At 42.8% G+C, this 21,360-nt stretch overlaps 1 protein-coding gene across 1 annotated transcript in view; it reads left to right on the top strand.

Annotated features, from left to right (window-relative positions):
- HSPA12A (heat shock protein family A (Hsp70) member 12A) overlaps positions 1 to 21,360 on the top strand; it is a 136,149-nt gene that overhangs the window by 1,400 nt on the left and 113,389 nt on the right. The gene's annotated exons all lie outside the window — the stretch shown is intronic.

The following is a 21,360-nucleotide window of genomic DNA, read 5'->3' as shown; positions in this document are numbered from 1 at the left end:
CTGCCCCTTTAAATCCAAGCTGCCTGCGTGGCGTCGCTGCACCGGCCTGTGTCAGAGACAGCTCTAGGACTCCAGTGCGCGTCCTCTGCTCCCATCCTCCCGCCGCAGCAACGGGCCGAGAGGCTCGAGGTGTGCACGTTCTCCTCCTGCCTTTTGTGTTTCTGACCCAAGCGGATCGCTTAAACCGCTTACGCCGCGCGTTGCGCATCTGGAAAACACGTGTTACCTACCCTGTCCGATTCAGTGGTCACTTAGGATAAAATGAGAAAGGGAGTGAGAACACACGTTGAAACAAGATAGTGCTTTTCAATAGATGCCCATACATGCATAAAAACATGCGATTCTGTAAATACTGTAATAAGGACCCAGATATGCACCTTCTGAACTTGATGTTTTCTCTGAACCTCGAATGGAATCTCTCACTTTCGGGAGTGTGGTAAAGCATCGCAGACCCCCTTGTCCTCCTTGCTAGATGAACATCCCTCCACGGTAGCAACCAAGTGTCAGCCACCCCATATCTGCCGCAGCGCCTGGGGCGCCGCAGGGACGGAGCCTGTGCTCTGCTCGACAGTGTTGAACGAACCTTTGGACACAATTCGCCCAGGTCGTTGCTGCAGCTCTTTCTGTCCCTCCTTTGTGCCTTGCCTTGTGTCCCCTGGGCGGAGGTCAACCCCTTCTTCGGATGCCCACCCTCTACTGCCCCGTTGAGTCCCACACTCCGGCTATCCTCACTCAGTCCATCCTTCTAAATCTCTTCTTGCAGCCTGGGCCGCGAAGTTCAGCCCTCAAGGATTTCTTGACTCACGTGATATTTTAATGGGAGACTGGAAGTATCCTGAGCTGGAACCCCCTCTCAGGAGTCTCCTCATTCCTCTCTCAGTTCCATGGGGACAAGGACTTGGTGTGTCTTGTTCACCTTTGCATCCCCAGCATCAGTGCCTCACCTGATAGAATAGAGGCTTAGCAAATATTATAGATTCTACACATAATAAATACTTAATAAATACCTAACTCACGATCAAATATTTTGGAGCTGGATGCATACTGAGAACACCAGGCTGGCTGGAGCAAAGGGTTTATTTTTAAGAATAATGAGAAATAAGGATGCACAAGTCGTCTGAGGTGACATTGGAAGGCGCTGGAATACCATTCTGTAAGAGCGCAAAGCCATCTCAAATTCCTGAATACAGGATCGGCCAGATGGAAGTGGTATTTTAGGGAGTTAACTGGCAGCAGCAGGTAACCTTGATGGAGGTTTAGTTATACAAAAAGCAGGAGACCCAGGCAGAAAATAATAGAGATGTAGGGCCTAAACAATCATAGTAGCAATGGGAAGAGAAGGACGAGAGAGATAGTAGGAAAGACAAAAATTGCTTTGAGTGGGGCTGGGGAACCAAAGGTGACTCCATTGATGATAGCTTGTAGAATTTTGTTACAGTTGACAGAAATGAGGTAAACAAGCGAATGATCTGGTTTTGTTGGAACAGGGCACATTTGGTTTTAGACATGTAGGGCGCTGATATCCCAGAAGAAAGGAAAGACTGAAGATACAGATGTTAGATACCCTCAGTGAACTTAAAGCTGAGTAAGAATAGATAAATCTTCTGGAAGGAAAAGGGGAAAAGTCCTCTTGAACGAAGGATCTAAATTTTGGGGGAAGGAATGTATTCAGGACATAGGAAGAGGGTAAGGAGCTATCATAGGAGACAAACAAAAAGGGCTTAGGGAAAAAAAGATAAAACTCCAAGTCATGGAATCTAGGGCAGAGAGTTTTGGGAATATGTCAAATGTGTGTGTATGTGTATGTGCGTGCGCGCACATATGCAGGGGACACGGTCCGAAAGGCTATCATGAACATAATTGTGTAATCCTTGGGTGACAGAATCATAAGGAACTTTTATTTTTTCTTTTAACATATTTGTAGTATCTGACTTACCCAAAATGAATGTATCATTTGTATAATTTTGAAGAATTACATTAAAAATATTCGAGGGAAGGATGTTAAGTCAAATGTTACAGGAGAATTGAAGACCAAAAAGATTATTAGGGGCTCGGTTCTTCCCTTGCAGATCATTCTATCTTCTCAAATAAAAATAAAACTACATGTGGGGTAAATAATGAATTACCTGTCATTCCTGTTTATTTCTGTCATTCACTCAATCAACAGACATTAATTGAATGCCTACTATGTGCCAGGCACTGTTTTAGTTATTGTGTGAGGAGGGAGTTGTTAATAAAATAGATAACATTTCTTCTTGTCATGGCACTTAAATTCTAATTGTACTCCAGTAGCACTTACATCCCAGTGAGCAACTGAGACAATAAACTGAAATAATAGATGTGAAAGCATTTTGAGAAGTTGGTATGCTATGGGTTTAAAAGTCTGTTAGTGTTGACAGGTTCATGAATATCCCCATTTTCCTATTTTCTGTAGATACAGAGAAGTTCTGGGGTTTTAGCTGTAAAATACATTCATGCATATGTGTATTTTGTACATACTTAGCACATTCCTTATTTAGTACCTTCATATTGAGACCAAATGTCCCAGGGCCCTTCCTGAGCATCTGAGCTTGAAAGGGACAGAGTGCTGCCACCCCTAAGGTATAGATGGTGGGGGAGGGGGGCATTGAGGAGGTGAAGGAAAGGAAGAGAAGGAAAGAAAAAGGAAAGGTTTAGGATATATAGAAACTTCTGGAACATATCCAGGGAGAGAGGGGAGGACTATACTCTCCTCTTTTAGAAAGACAAGGGTTATTAGAAACAGGACACAGCCATGACTGTTAACTTCTCACTGGAGAGGATGTGTGATGTGGGACAAAGACCATTTGGGAATTAGAATACCTAGACTGGAGTCCCAGCTGTCCCCAAGGTCATCTGTGACCTATTCAATGAAACAAAGGGGCTGTACTACGTCAGTGTTTCCCAACCTTTTTGATGCAGACTCCTTTTTAACAATAAATAATTGAGGATTCCCCTCCCCATGTAATGGTGGTTATATAGCATGAATGCATTCAGTAGTGTGTCTAGACGCATTTGTATTTCATTCATCGAAACTTTGGCAAAGATGACATTTACAGGCAAACTGCTCTTCAGTGTTGGAAATGTGTTTGGTGTACATTTGAAGTTGTGGGATCCTTGCCCACACTCCACGGGCTTCTTGGGGATCTTGAGAACCAATGAATTTGGTCTCTCCATCTTAGACTTCTACTTTGTAGCTCTGATTCAAGATAAAATATCAGGGCATGTTAGCGTATTCCCACCTGCTAATGGAAGACCCCTCATACAGGAAATTAACCACTATTCTGTCTGCATGTCAAATAGAATTTCTCATTTATGTCAGACAGTTCCTAAATGAATGAGGACAAAGAACAATGTATTTGTTCATTTTCCTTAATCCTCTTTGACACCTTTATATAAATTGGAACTTGTTTGCCATGACTTTAATGTTCAGAAGTGATTATTTTGATGTTATTTTGGGGTTGCTATCAAGTGCTTGTTAATTCTCCTTTCCTGCATTTGCCATCTGGCTTGAATATTATTTTTCATAGGGAACTAATGAACATGATTGCAGGTGTCTTTCATCATGGAATCATAGAAACCGGAGACAGACTAGATGGAAATGTTGTCTTTTCCTCATCTAGAAAACGGGAGTAATAATGTTACCCTTACTCACCCAGTTGTCAGGAATGAAAAATATGATTGCCAAGCTAATTGCAATATAAATGGCTGCAAATTAAATGCTAAGTAATAAAAGTAGGAATTAATTGACTAATAAAAGTGGGGTTTTTTTGTAATTTTATTTTTTTCACTCCTAATGCCTCCTCGCAACAGTCATTACCACTGTAGTAATAATAACAACAAAAACCACAGCAGCAACTGCCACTGATGGAGCGCTTTTATATGCCTGGGGCTTTCTCATATCATCCCATTGAATCTGCAAAACAACCACAAAAGGCAAGTGATTGGCCCAATGTTACACAGTTAATTAGTGGATATGGAATATGAAGTTAGGTCTGGCTGATGCCAGTGCCCCTGCAGTTCCCATCGTGCTCCACTGCTTCTCAGATCTAGAACTCTCTGTTAGATTCTACTGTCTCATGTCAGCTATTGCTGGACTCTTGCCTGTTCTCTGCCAGTGGAGTTGCTTACATTGAGGGCTTGGAGCAAGGAGCCTGGTTAAGTGGTATTATCCGTGTGATCACTGGTTCTCATTCTGGCCTGCACGTTAGACCCTTCTGGGGATTCTACTAGATTATTCTAGAATCTAAGCACCATTAGAATTTAAACATCACAAAGGGAAGGAGTACCTGTTTTATGGACCGCTACAGTATAGAAAAATACTGATGCCTGGCCCCTCCCCTAGATCCATTAAGTTGGAATCTCTAGGGGTAGGGCCAAAGCATAAGTATTTTTTAACATGTGATATTACTGTTCAGCCAGGGTTGAAATCACTAATGTAAACGATTTCTTCATGGATCATGTCAGAGGCAGAATGGCTAAGGCTTCACCCAGGAATGGTTTGATAATGGATGCGGCCAAGATGGCCTGGAAGTATTGGGTCTTGAAATCAGACCCCATGGGTTCAGGTCCTAGTTCTTTCAGTTCCCAGCTGTGAGACCTTGTACAAATTACTAAATCTCTCTGAGCCCATTTCCCCATTACTACTATTTTCAATTTCATGGGATTGCTATGAGATTAAATTTGAAAATCCATGTGAACTTCTTCCCACTGTGCTCAACACATAGTAAATGATGTCATTATTACCAAGAAATTGAGAAAAAGGAAAATGTAGCATTTTGTAGTAGTTTTGCAGTATTTGTCTGAAATCCTTTATTTAGCTTTGTACAGAAATCTGGATGAAGCTGTATTAAGTGATAAGGGGGATTTCCCCCTCTCTTTTAAAACGATGTTTGTGACCTTTTGGGGTAATCAAAACTTCTGTTAATCTTTCACGTTTATTTTAACCTCTACCATGTGTGCAGATTACAAAGTTGATGAGGTTTTTCTCTCTTGCTTACCGAATAAACCATAAAGCTGGAGCCATAGTCCTAACGTGAGTGCTCTGAGCTGGTATTCCTGTCAAAGGCTGTTTTAGATTGAACCTCCTGGTCATTTGTTCAAAAGGCTTTGACGCTGAAGATGAAAGGATACTGTTGGAGATGCTACTTCTGGCGGTGTAATTGGTATATTTCAGGGTATAGACACACACTTTCCGTATAGGCAGAATGAACCTGGAAGGAGGGCAGTTATCCAGTGAGTTCAGACAGGAAAGAGAAAAGGAAAAAATCAGGCAAAAGAAATCCTTTAAGCAGGCTGTTTTGCCATTTTTAAATAGACAATTTTTTAACTTGGGAGAAGTATATACAACTTAAGAATATTTTTGTGACATAATTACAGGGCTAATAAAGCAGATATGTATAAAACATCCTATAAAAGCCAGGTTTTCTAATTTGTACTTCTTTTCTTAATATAAAAGTAGCAAAATAAAAAGTCATTGAGTTTGTTGTGAATGAAGAAAATGTTCACCATATTTTCCGCATAGGGGGCAGCAAAGAAGAAGGAGAAGAAGAATACCAGTTAAGTGGACCAGTTAGATGTTTTATCAAGTTATGGCTAAAAGTGTTTTCTCTCTTACGGGGGCAAATATTGATTTGGTTTGTCTCGTTGGCCCCTGAGAGTTGTGTGCCCACCTATTTTGTTGTTGCACTTAAATGAGAGCTAATAAATTGTTTCACTTTTGTAATTAAATTTAAGAACCTGACTGAAGGGGATTTAAGCTTCCCTGAAAATGTACTCTAAATTAATCTGTGTAAGAGGAATTATCTGTTTTTTAGTAGCAAAATGAAAAGACTGTCTCTGCCTTTATAGCTGATGATTTCTATATGCCTGAGCATGAATTTTATGGTAATGTTAACCTTCAAAATAGTAACTTTCAAAAATTTACTTGTGGAATTTGAAAAACTCAGTTGTCACAAATTTAAGTCTTGACTCTTTACATTTGGTATCAGCAAAGTGTAGGGTTGTATTTGTTGTTGTTATTGCTTTTCTCTTCTTCCTTGATTTACCTTTTATTTATTTATTTGTTTTTTGGTCCTGTTTAAGACCAAAGAAGTTGGAGGACTTTCATTATTTGAATTTTTTAAAAAATGCTAGTTAGACACCCAGGAGAATTATTTCCTGAAGAATTGTGATTTGGGGGGAGTAAATTCTCAGGATTTGTTAGCAAATAAAATAATTTTAGACCAATTTCTCAATATTGGTTTGATTTTACTGCATCTCTTTTATATGTGACAGTCATATAAAATTATCATTGGAGCACTATATACTTCCAAAATTATTTAAGGTGACACTTGTGGATGAATCTCTATCACTAATCTAATGTGTTAGATTAAATTTCCATACAATTTTTAGAAGAACACACAGAATTGTATTGCATGTTAACAAGGGATAATGAATCCTGTTTTTAATTAAATAATATAATGCAATGATTATATTTTGTGATTGTGCATTCGACACCTTAGGATGAATAATAGAAATAAAAGTAGTACTGATCTGAATCAGTTTCTCAGAAAAATAATGTTTACATTAATACTTGAAAGAGAGACTTAGTAAGGATGAAAGACTAAAATGTTATTTCTAAAGTAGAAATAATATGTTGTTAAAGATGCCTGCCTTCGGCTTGGGCTGCAATCAGCAAACTATGTTTTCATTGCTACAGACTAGGGGTAGGAAGGAAAGGGAAGGTGTAGGAGACTCTAACATAGTAGTACTCAGAAATAAAGAGTTAATGTACAGGGGTGGGCAGAAGTAGGCTTATAGTTGTGAATACATGAAAGAGTTTATTCTTGTAGTATTATTTATTAATTATTGTTTTTTCCATATGAGCAACTGTAAACCTACTCTTCCCACCCCTTTATATGAGGATGAGTTTGTGTGACAGCACTTTCCCTTGAATGAATAATTGAGGCAAAAGCAAAATTTGCAGTAGAGGTGCCTGGGTGCCTGCCATGGTCTCCATTTCTTTTTGGGTGCCTGGAGACAGGGCCAAAGGCAGCATGGGAGTGGTCCAGGACCCACTGTCCCCGCAAAACTCCCTGAAGGAGCTTCTCCTGTTCAACAGCTGCTGTTAGACTGTTGTAAAGATTTGAATTGACTTAGGAACTACCGAGTGATTTAAAAATATCCCTGAGCTATTCTAGGTAGCCATCTTTCCCGAAGTCCATGGCCAAATATTTGCCCTCTAGTCTTAACAAACTTTATGGGGATTTGAAAATAGAGAAGATGGTGAACCAAACGCACAAGGCAGGGCATTTCATAGAGAAGAGATGTCTCAGTTGCCCTTAGATATCTGTACTTTCTCAAGAATTTTTCTACCTCTAAAATTTTAAATGAAGAGTTTCTGTTTGAGAGACCTAGGACCAAATTTCCTTTTGATATAAAATTATTCCATGCCAACACTTGCTGGAATTTTTATTAATCTGTAGCCCTGACCTGAACTTTGGTCCTTAATCATAGATGTTTTCTTTTCTTCATAGCCAGGCTGACTGAATATAGGAGAACAATAAATTTCCTGTGCTGATGTTGAGAATACAAAATCCAAGACTGTCTTTTGTAGGGTAAGGATCGAAGACTCTGTTTTGTATACTGAGAACAACAACATAACTTTTATTTTAACATATGGCATTTGAAATAAGTAAAATGCATGTTTATAAATTTATAAGCTTTAGATTGAATAGTGTCCTCTATATCAGCATTTATTAGTTTACTGAAAATACAGCCATTTTGAATTCTAAGACCATTGCAAGAAAAATATTATCTATTCAACTAATGATATTTTCTGTATAATTTCTCCTAAACCTATTATTGGAGAATCAGTTGCCTTTTTTTTTTTTTGAAGACAATTATAAATTTGCAAAAGCAGAAAATGCAAGCAAAAAAAAAAATTCAAAATTATAAGATCTCTTTGAATTTATGTTTTCTATAGACTTTCCCTCCAAGTATTATTTGTTATATGAGAACAAAAGGAATCACTCTGCGTGTTTGTTTTTTGAAACTAAAAATAACTGTTTTTACCTTCCCCTGTGTATGTTGTCTGGGTTTGACTCTAACTCAGGGGCATGCCTTGAACTTTTCACACTCTTTTTTCACGCTTAAATGCTAAGAAGAAAGCACTATCCTACTTGACACAAAACAAGGCCCTGGCTAGTGGATCAGAGAAAACATCACACCCACTGCTGGACCCCCCAGGTTTTAGGCTTGGGCGTCACAATAGTGTCAGCCAGACATTGCTGTGCTTATGAGAGACTTGCCTTGCTCTCCAAATTCAGGCTTTAGGACTATGCACATCATGCCATCTCCTCTCATCTATTTTTGACAAAATGTGCAGGTAAAGTTACAGGGTTTTTGGTTTGGGTTTTTTTTTTTTTTTTTACAGTAAGATCAGTCCTATGTGTGTTGGTTACTACAGTGCATCTCTTTCAGTTGGATGTTTTAAAATAAGATGTGACTCTGCAAGACCATGATTGGAGGAAAGGGGTGACCCCGCATCAAACTAACTGGAGAAAAACCGTGTAGGGAAACCCCTTCGGCTATTTAGCGCTTTCTGACTTTTGAAAGAAGGGGAACTTTGCAGCATGGAACTCTGAAAAGGTTGCAAGAAACAAAAAGTAGAACCAGGCTTTTCTTGGGGAAGGGGAGTGAGGTTTGGGCTCGTTTCGCTTCCGTCACGTCTGCCTTAGTCATATGAACTGCGGCTGGAAGGATCATTTAGCGCGATCCTTTGCATTCTACCAAGACATAGAATAGATCTTTTTCTTCCCTTAGCCCGTAGTTCTGTATTGATTCAGGAGTGATAAAGCAAAGTTCGAATTTACAGCATTTTCAAGCTGGAAAGTAAGGACACCTTAATATGGAATACAGACTTTTTAACAGGTACTGTTATCCATCAGCCTGATGATGACTTTTTTTTTTAAGTATAAAGAATCTTAACATTTCTGTGTGTTAACTTTTAGTGGCTGAGATACATGTTGGTAACAAGTGTAAACACTAAGTAAATAAGAGGCTCAGATTGAAATATCTCTGGCTCTCACTCCATAAGTAAATTTATAAATCCGACTCTGAAGCGCCTTAGCTCTTCTTCAGAGCGATCACATTGTAGCACAGGGCGGAATTCTCATCACTCTGTGCATCTTTCATCAGGTGTGCGTGGACATAGGGATGATGCAGCATTTTAAAATACTCTTTTGTTTTAAATGGACAGCCAACATTTTGGCAAACCTTAATTAGTATGAAGTTCAAATAGAAGTTAACTCAAGGCGAATTTCTCTCTCTCGAAGCCAGATGGTTTAAAATGCGCTGCAAAGACCCATGAGGAATAAGGCCATGAGGCTCCATTTTGTGGCCTCTGAACTTTGGAGTTCTGTTTCCGCCTCTTGCCTTCTGTGCAAATAAACCAAAGAGGAGGATGCAAAAGTGAAACAAGCCCTGTGACTGCCGTCAGGCTGACATTTGTTCCACTGCCAATGTGCTCCTTTGGCTTGTTTTTTCCTCCTCCGATGTTCTTCCCCAACTTTCCTCCTCCCCGCCTCCCAATTCCAGAAATACGGTGAATGGCGTTAACACTTTCCACTTACGCTGTCACTCTGGGAGTTCATGCCGAGGACAAGTGGCCTGGGCACCAGGAGCAGGCTCGGCGACCCCCCCCACCCCCGCCCCCATGCCTCCCACTGCAACTGCCACCTTCCTTGCGCCTTCTGCTTCCCTGAGTTTCTTTACAGGGGGTGGGATTCCAGCCGTGGTAGTCCAGGCTTTCCTATCTGGGCTGCGGGGGCTTAACTCAACCTGGTTTTACTCTGTCTTGTCTGCCCATCTAATGGGCAAAACTGCGGCCCTATTCACTGCTCATCCATTTGCCATTATAGAAATCATTTTCATAGATGAGGAAATCGATCATACAGCCAGGCAGAACTTTGGGGGTCTTTTAATTCCACACCTTCGTTTTACAGACCAAAAATAAAGACTTTCCCATACAAACGACAGAAGCACAGACTTTACCTCTCCTTCCCATTAAAACAAAACAAACAAACAAACAAAAAAAAAGCAAAACAAAGCAAAACAAAAAACTCAAGTTGTTTGTGAAAGGCCGCCAACATAATTTTTCATATACGGGAATCAATCCATTTCATGGGCTTAAATGTAAGGAATTTGAAAAATTCTCTTTATTATGGGGGTAGGTAAGGAAAAATGCCTTTTATTACATATAGCATATTGTGGTGTAACATATGTAATCATATTAACTGAATATCCATATATTCTGGCAATATTACAAGATTTAAAAATCTAAAATCTGAAATTTCTAAATTCCAAGATAAAAAGCAGCTGCATTCACTTCCAAGTTATGAAATTTGTGCCCTGGCTTTTCAGAATGTTTCAGTGTAAAAAGCTCTACACCTTTCTCCAGATTTATCACTTTAAACAGCCTTTTATAGCTGAATGTCCTATACTCCTGTTTGTCAAGTAAGCAGGCAGATGTTTTTGCCTTTAAAAAAACAGAGCAATAAGCACGTCTCCTGCTTACTTCACCAGCTACAGAAAATATTCATGGCTCATTCTGTTGGAAAGTGACTCACCTGAAGCTTAGATCCCAAATTAGTAACCTGGCAGCATCTCACTTAGCAAGCAGTGCTTCCCACCAATTAAACTGAAAAAGTCTCTCTCTTACTCAGATACAGACTTAGGCTTTCACCTGTCAGAGGAAAATGAAACCATCATGAACAGCTGTTTATTTTGCTGGCCGGTTCATGCCTACAACAAAGTGATTTTTTCCCTCAGGTGAATTACTCCTTCACATTGGTGTGGCAGTGACTAATCAAGTGTTTAGGAAAACTCCTTGAGTGTGGTCCCCGTTCCTGCAGTGTGCCCCTGCTGCCGCCCAGTGACAGGTCTGAAGGATCAGCAACTCTTCCACAATTAGAGCATCGTCCCTTCCCTAAACCAAGGCCTCTGCTGCCTCCTAGACAAAGATGCTGCCTTCTTGTGTGATGAGAACGCAGGCGCTCTCCTAAGTCACACTTGACCCTTGTGGGCATCCCTCCAAATTCACTGGCCTCCCAGAAAAGAATGGCTTGGGTGGATAAGAGAATAATGTCTTTTTCTGAACTATCTGATTTTAGGGTTTGAGGGAGTTTTTCGTTTGGTTGGTTTTCCACAACCTCACCCAAAATCATTTATGCTACAGGAAGGGAAATTCTCTGTCTTCAAAATCCGTCAGTCACATCCCAGACTTGTAACTGTGAACACACCGGTACTAGGGGACATACGCTGACTGTTCTCCTGAGCATCCTCATTCTTGAACTGGGCTAAGAGCTTTTCAATTGCTGTGACATTTTCAGCCAGGGAAGTAGTCATCGTCACAGGGCAATGTTTTACAGGCAATTACTTATATGATCAATGGAGCAATTCCCCTTCCAGAAAGGAATGTTCTCTTGAGCAACCTCGTTCTTGAACTGGGCTAAGAGCTTTTCCGTTGCTGTGACATTTTCAGCCAGGGAAGTAGTCGTAGTTGCAGGGCAATGTTTTACAGGCAATTACTTTATATGATCAATGGAGCAATTCCCCTTCCAGAAAGGAACCAAAGCGATCAAGTTAAATCATTAAAGAGAGAAAGAAGAGAGCGGGAGAAAGGATTCATCTCATTAGCAGGTGCTGGTGCTGCAGGCTCCACGGAGGCGCACAATGTCACTGGCCCTTTAAGACAATGGCTGCGCTGCCTCCAGCACCGCCACCCCCTCCCCTGTAGCTGTTGACAGGTCTAAACCTCCCTAGCAGCCCATTGTGGCCGCAGTAGGAGGCACCTGCAGAAAATGTGCCAAAACCAGGCAGGGAGCAAGAGCTTTTCAATAAGCTCCGCAGCTGGAGAGGAGAGGCAACACTAAACAAGCAGGCGTGGACCAAGCATGTGATGGGAAAAGGGGTCAAAGCCAGACACCTCCTATCGGCTTTCTGAGCACTGTTCGCTTCAATTTGCTGACATCTTCTAGCTGGCTTTTCTCTATTTGCTTAATATGCTGAGGTATTTAGCTTAAAAGCACTAAATGCTCCATCATGATGAGCTGCCCTCTCTCTCTTCCCCATTTAGTGTTATTAAAGACATTTTCCAGTATTTTTTTCCTCGCTTTCTGCCCCAAACTAAGATTGTTTTCTTCTCCTTCTCTCTCATGACTAGTTACAGGCACCGTCTACCACACGCCGCCCTCTTGACTTGACTCATCTTTAATTCAGAGACAAGGAAGACTGTCCAAATTCAGTACGTGTGCTGCCTTCCTGAAGCACACATCATGAGTGCTCTTGGCATGGCTCTGGAAGCCACATTGCTTTTCAAATCAGTAAATACTGTGCATCTACCGTGTGCCCACCAATGTCCTGAGGGCTTCCAGCAATCTGGAGACGGACAAGACATGCTTCCCCTCACGCTGTTTAGGATCCAGCAGAGAAGCTAAATAACTAATATAATCGTGGGTTTTAGGAATTTGTTTCGCACCCCCACACTTTCCTTTGTAGTATTCACAGTTCTTTTGAGAATAGGCAGGAGTGGAGGGGGCAGCAGGGAGGGACATGGGATCTGCTGGTGGTTTAGTGGCTTTGTCAGGCGGGCCTTGGGAAGCAAGAGGACAGAGTCTCAGCTAGGTCCCTCCAAGGAAAATGATCGATGAGGACCCATCATAGCTTTTCAATTTCTCTTACTGATCGCCTTACCTTTACATGCTTTCCAGTTAACATGAGACATCAATTTTTTTGTCACTTGAAGTAGTAAAGCATTACCTTATGGAAACATCCGAGGCTCAGGGCAAACCAACCTGCCCAGGGCCAATGAGTAGGTAGGTGGGCAGGTGCAAAGTCCTGTCAGGAACCAGCCCCTTGGGGCCACCCACCTAAACCTCCTACTTCCTGCCCCCAGCTGCCTCTTCAACTGTCAGCCCCACGGGCCGCATGATTTAAGAGCAGGGTGGAAACAGACAAAGTGACATTTTCACAGTGAAACTCTTTCCCCCTCCTACAGATGGAGAGCGTTGGCGTGTACGGATTCTGTGGGTGTACAGCAAAGAACAAAATGAAGTGTGACTCAAAGTGGGAAGTAACCGCCGCAGGTAGGCAGTGAACTGATTTGTGTGTCAAACCAGCGTCTGAAACGGTTACCGCTAGAAGGTCATTCCTTTACAGAAGGACTAGGTACCTTTACACGGGTACATGGAGACTTCAGCACACGTAAGACATTGGCTAAACAGCTGCAAAACGTCAGCTTGTTCAGAATGCCAACAAGTGAGTGGAGGTGCGAGCGAAAGGGGATTTCGGGGGCACTGGAGTCAGGAAGCGAGACCGCCTCCCGTAGTCCCAAGGCCTGGAATGTTGCTGTCCTGGACGCTCGGTGGCCTGGCATGGGCCTAGCCGGCTGGGCGCACCCTCACCCCTGCCTGCTCTGCTCTGGCCCGCGCCACCGCAGGAAGAGGTGGTCTCTCTGCTCCTCTGAGCTTGTTTGCGCTTTAACATGTCCCTTCTCTCAGACGACTGGTCCTCTCCTTCCTCCTTGCTCAGCGCCTCCCTCTAATTCTGGGGACAACAAGTGGACTATTCATGTAAAAAGAGAAAGAGTGTGCAGGGAGGCGGGGGAGATACCACCGGCAAACTCCATTGAAAGCCACTGGCTGTTCATTTACATTCACACTTTTAAAAAATGTTAACTAATGATGTTAAATGGTTTGCCAAAGGTCCTGTCAGGTCAGTTGTAGAAGTGTCATTTCTGCCTAATTAGGGCTCTTGTGGCTGCCCGGGGCCTCCCAGTGCAACTGGTGACAAGCCGAGAGCTGACAGCTTCAATTGGTGCCAATAGGAAGGTTGGACCAGTCATGTTTTCCAACTCAGCCAGGTGTTTGCTGAATGGGGGAGGGGCCTGGTGAGATCTGAGCGCCTCTATGATCCTTTTTCTTTCACTGCCCCCTCCCAAGTCCTTCCCCTTTGCCTGTCTTGTCTTGTGTCAAGGTCAAGAATGGGCCTTGCTAAATCAGCAATTTAGGTTATCTCTGGGAGGTCATTAGCAATCCCCAGCCCAGACGTTTCAAGTGGTCTCAGACTCAGATGCTAGACTTTTTTTCTCCCTAAAAATCAGAGAATAGGGAAAGAAAAGAATATTTTAGGTGAAAAAAAACAGCAGGAAGAAAACAAAACAAAAACACAGAAGACCCAGAAAATTCTGCATAGAAAAGAAAATTTTAGGTGAATATAGTAGGAAGAAAACAAAACAAAACAAAAGAAAAAAGACCCAGACAATTCTGCCTACACCGCAGTATTAAACTTCTGAAGACACTCATAATAAAATTTCTTGAAAACAGCTAAAGCATCCTGGTTAATGCTTTAAATATTTTAAAGAATAAAAGGCAATAATGAAAACAAATCCTATAACATTCGACTGTCACATAGTAGGTGCTCAAAAAGTAATGTATTGTTTGATTTGATATTTTTGGAGAAAAACTATTGACTGAGAAACAGAGGGTGATTGATAGAGACCCTGCTACTTTTCACGCTTTGCTTTAAGTGTTTGTACAATGCGCTTTGAATTTCTCAGTCGACCATAAAACACATGCTAAGTTTGAATACCACATGATGGGTTGCTATGTTAGCTTACTTTTTGTTTTTTTCCTACTTTTCTTTTTGTTTTTTTTTTTAACGGCTTAAGCAAAACACCACTGGCGCTCAGCAGCCCCAGGCTGCAGCAACTGCAACACAAAGAGGCGCTCCCAAGGCAGCGATAGGACAGCTGTGTCCAGAATTTGGACTTGACACGCTGGCGGGTCCTGCAGGAGCGACGGCACTCCCTCTTTGTGCTGGCGCCGAACACACCAGCACAAGCGTGCAAACACTCGTATGCGAGCTGAGCGTGTTAGTGGGAGTGACAAGGAGTGACAAGGGTTAGTTCATGGGCAGGTAGGGTCAAAACTGTGCTGAATGGAAAAGGGATCTGGAAAAAACCAAAGTCTGTGTTGTGAAAAATCTCAGACCAGACCCAAAGATTGCGATTCTGCAAAGAAGGAGGGAGACTAAAATGATGGGTGTCTGCAACTGAGTTGTGAGCTTCATTTTCCTCACCCAATGACCGCTTTCCCACCTGCCGCCTCTGTTTTCGCTAATATGTGACAATGAAAGTTGGCCCAGAGGAATAGACTGTTCATATCAGTTGAACTCGATTTGATCAAAGGAGTGTTATGGAAATGAAATTTAGAGGTAGCACATAAAACACACCTGGGACAATACCTGTCAGGTGCCCAAGAGCAGTGACTCCTCTTCCTGTTGTCCTGCGTCCTTCACTGTTGGAGAGCACATGCTGTTCTGTGGTGTCAAGTTATTTTTTCAATACCTGGAACGTTGATGAACAAAGAGAATTAACAGAATCGGCTGATAGGCTGACATCATGAATAAGTGAACAGAGATGAACCTACATGTATTTCCTCCTGGCACCTCCTGTGTTAATCTTCTCAAAAATGCACTTTGCAGTTTTATCCCTCCTTTTCACTTCACAGCACATATGCTTTTTCTTCTTCTTCAGGGACTTTTTTCCCCCCCTCATGCTGCTATTATTATCCTAAGACATGTTTCGCTTGCAGTTTCAGTACTAACCCCTACGTTGACTTTGCCTCCCACTTCTGCCTCCGTCTCCCGGTCCTGGCCCGCACAGCCGCCATTGCCATGCGGGTACCTCGAGGGTCAAAGATTGCCCCTCTGGCTCTTACAGATGCTTAGAAGTGGCCACCTGCAACTCTCCTTGTCGTTAGGGAGATGAGTACCTAAACGCCACCCTGGAAGATACTAGTGGTAAAGAAGACCTTTTGCAGCACATGAGCCAGCCTAGAAAAATAAGCCAATTAGTTATTAAAACTCAAATGAACAAAAATGTTTGAAGACTTGTGAACAGAGGCAAGAACTGTGACTTACCATTAAGCCTTCTGTTCTGTGGCATTAGCATACTCCAGTGGCATGTGTGGTATTTGTGCTGACTGATCATCATAACGTGACCCTGGAAGAGGGAAATTATGTTCAGTTGGATATTACCTAAGCCTTTTGGAAATACAAATCTGATTTCATTTTTCCATTGTTTAAAGCTTCTTGGTGGTTGTTTCAGGTCTGGCTCTGGCTTTGCTTTGACCTTGAATGCCTACTCTCTGCTGATCTGCTGGCAGCTCTCTGGACTTGCCAAGATGTTTCATACCTCAGGGCCTTTGAACGAACTCTTTTCTATCCTTGAAATGGTCTTTCATGGACCATTCCTATGGTTCTCCTGACAGGAACCTATTCATTATGCCACCTCCTCCCCAAAGTTCTCCTCACACCACCCAGGGTTAATACCATTCTTTATATTTTCTACATATAGTTCTCTTATCAGATATGTGATTTACAAATAATCTCTCCCATTCTCTGGGTTGTCTGTTCACTTTTTAAATAGTGCCCTTAGAAGCACAAATGTTTTAAATGTTTATTAAGTCCAATTAATCTGTTTTTTCATTCATTTATTTATTTTTGCTCATGCTTTTGGTGTCTTATTTAAGAAATCGTTACCTAATGTAAGGTCACAAAGATTTATGTTTTCTTTTAATGAGAGTTTAATAGTTTCAACTCTTATATGTAGCTCTTTCATCCATTTTTTTAATACGCTTTTATGTGTGGTGTGATGTAGAGGGTCTAGTTTCATCAACTTGTATGATGTTCAGTTGTCTCAAGGCCATTTGTTGAAAAGACTATTCTTCCTCCACTAAATTGCCTTAGCACCCTGTCAAAAGTCAACTGACTATAAATGTGAACTCCAAAGTGTATTGCTGAGCTCTCAGGTTTATTTCATTTACCTTTCTGACTCTCCTTATCCACTACCATACTGTTTTGATTACTGAGACTCTGGTAAGTTTTGAAATTACAAAGTGTGATGAGCCTTCCGATTTTGTTCTTCTGTTTCAAGATTGTTTTGGCTATTCTGCTATTCTGGATTCCTTGCATGGCCATATGAATTTAGGATCAGCTTGTAAATTTCTGCAAAGAAGCCCACTGGGACTTTTATAAATACTGTTTTGAAATTAAGAAACCAATTTGGGGAGTATTGCCACATTTCCAACATTAAGTCTTCTGGTTTGTGAACGTAAGATTTTTTTTTTCATTTACCTAGGTCTTTTTTAATTTCTTTGGATAATATTTTGTAGTTTTCAGAGTGTAAGTATTATACTTCTTCTGATAAGTTAATTTCTAAATATTTTATTATTTTTGATGCTATTATAAATGAAATTGTTTTCTTAATTTCCTTTTTTGATTTTTCATTTTCCATCCCTTTTAGAATGTGGTCCTTAAAAGAATTGGACTAGCACTGAACACAGTGGGATGCCCACCTCACATTTGTGGGTACAGCTGTAAATAAGACATAAAAATTCCTGTCCTCATGGAGCTTATATTTGCGCGTGTGTGCGCGCGCGCGTGTGTGTGTGTGTGTCTGTGTGTGTAGCAGAAAGCAGGATCTTGGAGCTGGGAAAATGCAGGTGAGTTTGGAAGCAGCAAATACCCACTGTGGGTGGTATACAGACTCTGGGGACACAGACCTGGGGCTGCCAAAGTGGAGCTTTCTGTGAAGAGGAGGAAAAGTCCAGGGTCCGTGGGTCAGGGGGACACTTTCTGTAGGTCTGTTCCAGAGAGGATGGAACCAAAGGAACCAGTCAACTGTGAGCGCTAGGGAGGCTCAGAAAGATGCGAGGGGGCGAGAGGCCGCAGGCAGCCCAGGTGGAGGGACTGCCAGCAGGTGTCACTAGGCCCAGGGGGCATCCTGGCATGGGGCGGGGTCTATCAAAACACCATTTGGCATCTATTACCTTCCTTTGTTTTTAATTTCTACCTTGTCAAGACACATTTTGCTTTTCACACTGATTGAACAGGACCGTGATTTATAGATCACTTTCTGCCATGTTCCTTGTTCTAACATTCCTCATCTCTGACAGGTACATTTTCCCCTCTGGGACATCAGGCCCTTGTGTTCAGGTGTTGTGGGGACATGCTGTTGCACTCACTTTGGCAGGGGCAACGTGGGGATGCATCTGGGTCCCCCTTCCCTCCATCACTGCAGTTATACTTGGTGTCGCGCAGCCGAGCAGAGTGGAGGAAAGAACGAGTTGGCCCACATGGGCTTCCGCTGAGGGATGGGGCTCGCGTGGGGGCCATCTCTGGTCTGCCTCCCCGGGCTGAGGCAGAGCCCTCAAGGGGCCAACAGAGACAGCAAAGCTCATAGGTTCCTAACGGGGATGGAGCTCACTGGCCAGGATAAAGCGTTTAGACTTTATTCTGTAGTTCACAGAGAAAAAGAGGAAGGCTGATGTGATCAGGCTTGTTCCTGTTTAGAGCAGCTCAGTGGCAGTGTGTAGCAAGGGTAAGACAGGAGGCAGGGCGACCAGACAGGCATCAGCTCAGTAGCCCAGGTGAGAGGTGAGGAGGACCTGGCAGAGACCCTGGGGCAGGGGGAGGGGAAGCCTAGAGAGGAGAGCGTCCTGTCCCTGCGAGGTCGCAGAGGTCGGCACAGGAATCGGTGCCTAATTGGATGCATTGTGAGATCTGGGAAGGCTGCCAGGTGTCTGGCGGGGGCCACTGATGCTGCCGCTTTCAACTCCCACACAGAGAGCAGCGAGATGATCTTACACCATCTTCATATTCTGCAAGTCCTCTTGAATGACCCGCGTTTTGGTGGCAGAGGTTTTTCAGGGACAGGGAGGAATGAGCCTGAAATATTCAAACAGTGATCTTGACTTACCCCTTGTCTTCATTCTGTGGCCAGCCTGGCAGATCACTAGGAGCGGTGGGACACAGTGACATCTCCAACAGGATTGTTATGTGTAGATATGAGGATGCTGCACCCCCCACCCAACACACACACACTGGATTCCCCGGCCAGAACCAGGGAAGGAGTGAATAGAAGACCAGCCTGTCCCTGAACTTGACAGTGCCAGCAGAGGCCTGGCTAAGATTACTGTAGATGGCTGTGTTCGGGTGAGCGCTCAGCACCTTCTTTCCTATTGTCTCTGTAACTCTATTGTTTTAAGCAAGCCAGTTGACTTTGTAGTCAGGGTTCATTCTCTACAGACAAAGCCGCTGTTAGAAAATATGAGATCTCAGAACCTTCTAGAAAGATGGGGAAAATCACAAGCCAACAGCAGTGGAAGTTGCGATTCTAGATCCTTAGGCAAAAAAAAAAAAAAAAAAAGGCAGATGGGGTTTCTCCCTCTACTAATTAAAAAAATAAATATGAAATAAACAAATCTGGATGGAGGATGAGGGAATAGGCTCCTGTAATTATTCCTGCCTGACTCTGGAATACAGAAGCAGTATAAATTCAAGTGATCCTGGCAAACTGTAGATTTCATTTTCAACATTCAGCAGTGCAGTTGAGGTCTATAATGGAGGAGAGATATTAAATATGGATGTGAGGACTTGAACTGCTGAAACAGTACTTCAATTCTGCTTTCGTTAGGTGACTGCATTTTCTCCCTTCATTGACCAATTTGGGAATTGTTTTAAAACAGTCTAAGGATTGTTTTTTCCAACAGAAAAATAAACTCAATCACAATAAAATAACTGAGCAAGTGGGTCATTGGAAACAATTTGTAATCTTCAGCATCAAAAGGAGTCCTTGCATCCATGTACCAAAAACCCGAGGGTTTGAGAACCTTAAACTTGGCGTTTCTTATTAGAAAGACTTATGTCACTCTGAAAGGAAGGAAAACCCCCATTGACTGTGAGAGGCAGATTTTCCGGGAGTCCGCGGCCACGCAGGTCATTTGAATTCGACTTCAGGGCTGTCTCATGTGAGCAGGATGGCGCCTTTTGTGCTCGCTCCTTCAGTGAAATGGTTTGGGCGCTGTGAAGTTGGGGGTTGGTGCTATTGAAAACTCCAGGCCTCTGAGGAAAGGTTGAGAGTGCATGGATCAGACTGTAATTTGGAACGTCGTTTGGCCTGGCATGGGGCCTACATTCTCCGCTCTGCGTGTGGGGCTGCCCGAGACTGGGCGCAGCATCCCCGGCCTCTGGAGAAGCCAGCTGAACAGGGAGAACAATGGTTTCGGGGATTTGTACAGTGAGTCATTCCGCTGTCAGGGCCCAGGTGATACAAATGATTCAGGAAAAAAATAGATGATTGAAGCTGGAGGGGGTTTGGGGGATCATCCAGGGAGGGTAAACCAATGGCGTTAGGCTTGAGGGCCATGCAGTCGAGTTTTGGATATGCTACTCACTAACTCTGTGAGTGCCATGCAAGTTACGTAACTTCTCTAAGCCTCTGTTTCCGCTCTTATAAAATGAAGAAGTACTATACACCCAAGAGGATATTTAAGAGGCTTGATAGAGATGATACTTGCAAAGAGCTCAGCACAATGTCTGGTACACAGTACATGCCCCATAACTGTTCGTTACTATAAATAACCCAACTCCTTCATCTTGGGGCGTGGAAGTGGGGGGTCAGAGCAAAAACATGGCTCACACAGAGATAACAATTTTGTCTGGCAGGTGCACCACTTAGGAATACAGTCCTTCCAACAACAAGCCTCCTGGGTTTGAGCATTGTCCATGGGAGATGGTACGCAGCAGACAGAGCACGTTGCAAAGTCAGACTTTGTAGCCCGCAGCTCTAGGCGGGTGGATGTCTGGAGTGAGCAGCCTAAGGGAAAACGGCCACATCCTGACCCTGCCCGCGTGGCCTTGGACAATCCACTCGCCGTGTGTAAAACAAGGCGCTTAATCTCCCAGTCCCTTCCCAGGGTTTTTGTTTGTTTGCTTGTTTGGTCTACTTTTGCATTTTGGATCTGAAGCAGGAGAAGTACACCACTCCGGCCAGATTTACAGGTGACCCAGAGTTGGGAGAGGATGGCTGATCAAAAGTCTGAAAAGAGGTGGAACTGCTCTCTTAGGAAATGGGATGGGGTCCATTTGAAGTCCCGCACTTAAGTTCAAAAGTCAACTGCAAAAAACAAACTGCAAAATTTCAAGGCAGAGGGACCATGTGAAAAGAATTTAGGATTTGTCCTGGTTTATTGAAAAGGTAGGACTATCCCTTCTGAGAGGTTTTAGGAAATTAAACCCTAGCTCTGGTTGATGCTGATTTAGTCTCCTCCCTCTCTATAACATAGACTATATTCTCAAAAGGCAAATTTATAACCCTGTCACCTTTTCTCAATAAAGAACAGGAGGGTTCTTAGATTTTAACAGGAAGCCAAAGGTGGTAATAGATAGGATACCAATTTAGTAGTGGTTTATGGTATTCCCAAATGTCCCTATCTGGTGGCAGCCCAGCTATGCCCA

Source organism: Pteronotus mesoamericanus, unplaced genomic scaffold, assembly GCF_021234165.1.
Source record: "Pteronotus mesoamericanus isolate MK-2021 breed Mesoamerican mustached bat unplaced genomic scaffold, CSHL_Meso_final contig_657, whole genome shotgun sequence".
NCBI classification, from domain to species: Eukaryota; Metazoa; Chordata; class Mammalia; order Chiroptera; family Mormoopidae; genus Pteronotus; species Pteronotus mesoamericanus.
The sequence above is the reverse complement of the archived record's forward strand: the minus strand, read 5'-3'. Positions and strand labels throughout refer to the sequence as shown.